Source organism: Octopus bimaculoides, chromosome 3, assembly GCF_001194135.2.
Source record: "Octopus bimaculoides isolate UCB-OBI-ISO-001 chromosome 3, ASM119413v2, whole genome shotgun sequence".
NCBI lineage: Eukaryota > Metazoa > Mollusca > Cephalopoda > Octopoda > Octopodidae > Octopus > Octopus bimaculoides.
The window spans coordinates 102,573,899-102,577,471 of record NC_068983.1 but is presented as its reverse complement, the minus strand read 5'-3'; the positions used below and the strand labels follow the sequence as shown (position 1 = coordinate 102,577,471).

General features: G+C 34.9%; 1 protein-coding gene across 6 annotated transcripts in view; it reads right to left on the bottom strand.

The window, feature by feature from the left end:
• LOC106879548 (high-affinity choline transporter 1) overlaps positions 1-3,573 on the bottom strand; it is a 217,228-nt gene that overhangs the window by 122,399 nt on the left and 91,256 nt on the right. For all 6 annotated transcript variants that reach the window (XM_052966391.1, XM_052966389.1, XM_052966392.1 and 3 more), the window contains exon 2: positions 860-988. The gene's annotated coding sequence lies outside the window, so the exon portion shown is untranslated. The remainder of the gene's footprint in view (positions 1-859; positions 989-3,573) is intronic.

Genomic DNA, 3,573 nt, shown 5'->3' with positions numbered 1-3,573 from the left:
ATTACATTAAATGCAATATGTAGAGCAATCTTCAGCTGCACGAAAATGTATTCTTCTTCCCACTTGGATTTGAAATGCTGCCACTATTATAATATGTCAATTCTACTGTAATTTTCTGCATTTTCGTGCAGCTGAAGATTGCTCTACATATTGCATTTAATGTAATGCTCGCATTACTTAAATAAATGGAGTAGCATGAAACGTGTGTACTGCAATCATCTTTAAAATCTGTGTTGCTTAATTTGATTTTTTATGTATGTATGTATGTATGTATATATATATATGTACACACATACACACACACACATGCACATATGCACACACACATACACACATGTATGTGTTATTTCTTTACTACCCACAAGGGGCTACACACAGAGGGGACAAACAAAGACAGACAAACGGATTAAGTTGATTATATCGACCCCAGTGCGTAACTGGTACTTATTTAATCGACCCCGAAAGGATGAAAGGCAAAGTCGACCTCGGTGGAATTTGAACTCAGAACGTAGCGGCAGATGAAATACCGCCAAGCATTTCGCCCGGCGTGCTAACGTTTCTGTATGTGTGTGTGTGTCTGTATGTATACTTTCTAGTTACCTAACTACTGGTCAGCATGAACTACTACAAAATGTTGTTGGTAGCATTTATGTTTGTTAAATTTTAACTCTCTCCTCTCTTCATTAGAAAAGTCCTAACTTGGCTCTTCCAATCCCCCACCACTCAGCTTAAATTCACATCAAAACTGTTACCACCAGTGCACTAGCACATGAATGCATGCACATACAGACTACAAAACACATACCTTGACACCTGTATGAAAAGCATTATGTGATGCAAGTGCCAAATATTATCTTACCTTATTATAGTATAATGACAAGATCAGTTGAAGGAAACCATGGTGATCATGTAAAATTTATCCAGGAAATGTTGTCTTCGTTGATGTTTTGTGAAAGAATCAGCTATCTTCTACTCCCAAAAATACAGCCTGAAAGATTAAAGAGAAAAAGAAATATGAAAAATATTTATTGATCTTTTTAAAGAAAACAAACAACAAAAACAAAACAAAACAAAAAAACCTCAGAAAATTGCCAAAGAATAATAGAAACCTACATTATTTCCTTGTGTAATGAGTATGTCTATATGCAAGTGTGTACACTAGCACACACACACATACACACACAGCAGTCATAATGTATTTGTATGTATGTATGTATGTATCTGTGTATGTATGTTAATATATATATATATATATATATATATATCTTTTGTCATTTATTTTTTTATTAGTTTCAGTCATTGGACTGTGGCCAAACTGAAACATCACCTTGAAGAATTTTTGTCAACTGTATTGACATGCATACTAATTTTTTTTAAGCCTGGTACTTATTCTATTGGTCTCTTCTGCTGAACTGCTAAAACTAAGGAATGTAAACAAATCAACATTGATTGTCTAGCTGCAGAAGAGGAAAGTACAAACACAAAGACATACACCTAGATACCTACATACATATCCGATGGACTTCTTTCAGTTTCCCTCTATCAAATCCACTTACAAGGGTTTAGTTGGCAAGAGCTATAGTAGAAGACACTTGTTCAAGGTGCCATGAATTGGAACTGAACCAAGGTTCTTACCACACACACACACACACACACACACACACACACATGCACACACACAGGCACATGCACATTTATATATGTTTGTATATGTTTATGTATGGCTATGTGTGTGTGTGTGTGTGTGTGTGTGTGTGTGTGTGTGTGTAAAGATGTATGTGTGTGAGTATATGCAAGTTTGTGTGTGCATGCATGTGTGTGTATGTGTGTGAGTGTGTGTGAGTGTGTGCATGCGTGTGTGTGTGTGTGTGTGTGTGTGTGTGTGTGTGAAAATTCCTGAATTAAACATCAAAGAAAGCAGAATTCTAAGGAGGTCCCTACAGAAGTTAATAAAATGGGAGAGCAAATATTGTTATATTTTGGGACGGTCATTTTTTAAGCTTTTATTTTTGCCAAATAACCAGTGTTATTTGGGCAATAAAAGAAAACAAAAGAAATGACCATCCCAAAATATACGAGGGTGAGTCAAAAAGTAATGCCATTTTGTTTAAGACAGGTATAATTACCAACACATGAACATGTATCATGCATCAGGAACATGTATCCTCGTCACTGGAATAATGTTTGCCTCTTAAACCCTCTTTCATGGGGTCGAAGAGATGATAGTCCAGTGATGAGGAAGTGAAAATTGTAGTGAAGAAGTGGCTCAAAGAACAGTCAACAGAATTTTACGAGGCAGGGATACATGCTCTCATTCAAAGGTGGAACATTGCTATTGAGAGAAATAGTGGCTATGTTGAGAAGTAGGGATGTGATCCACAGAGGACCAGCTTCATTTTGATGTATGATACAAGTTCCTGTGTTGGTAATTATTCCTGTCCTAAACAAAATGGCATTACGTTTTGACTCACCCTCGTAGCAATATCTACTTCAACAGATGATTTCACATTAGAAATCTTGTAAAAACACATAAATGTAAGAGTAAAAAAAATTTTTTATTTTATTTTATAGATTTAATGCTATTTTATAGATTTAGTGTTCATTTTTAATAATTCATAGATAATTCCTCTGATGAGTTATCCATGTAAGGTGGGGGACAGAGAGGCTGAGTTGCAGAGATACAGTCCAGCAGACAGACAGACATCATGCAGTCAGGCCACAAATTAGTCAACCGATAACCATTTCAGAAACCAACCATCCTGCTGATTAAGGAACCAATCAAAGAATCAGAGACTCAAAAAGATATTCAGATAAGTAGATGTCCAAGCTGATCCATTGCACACCCAAACAAATACAGGAAGTCAGCTTGTGTCTTTCTGATAAATATTCAGACAGACAGATATTGATAGTCAGATAGATATGACAGAATGACCAGAAGATGGTGAGACTGCTTAATTATTTAAACAGCAAGATTTTTTTGTCTAATTAAAACTGTCATTCAGTCAATTATCTAGATGCACCAAACCACCACCACCATCACAATAGAAACCATGCCAAAGTAGACAGTAGAACACAATCTATCAGATCCTGTCAAACTATCCAACCCATGACAGCATGGAACATCTAGAGATCACGATGATGCTATTGATATATGGAGAGTGGTGCTTCTTTCAGTTTCCATCTACCAAATTTACTTACAAGGTTTTATAACAAAAGATGAATGAACAATTGCAGTTCAGTCCATGCTACATATGTTTCAATAGCATGGTAGTTTATTTGTAATCTGTGCATTATATTTCTTTTTATTATATTAATGTAGAACATGGCATACATATCTAATTTTACTACTGAGATTTGAGTTGTGGGTATCAGATATCTTTAAATAATTGTTTTTAATCTAGTGATTGAATGATAAAACAGGAATGTTATTAATTGATCAATTAATAAATTTATTAATGTCCCTACAGCATAAACTGCTTGCTAATTATATGCTGGAAGCTACTGAGCTAATAATCACTATTTATGTGATCCAAACCAACTGATATATACAAATATATATATATATATATATAT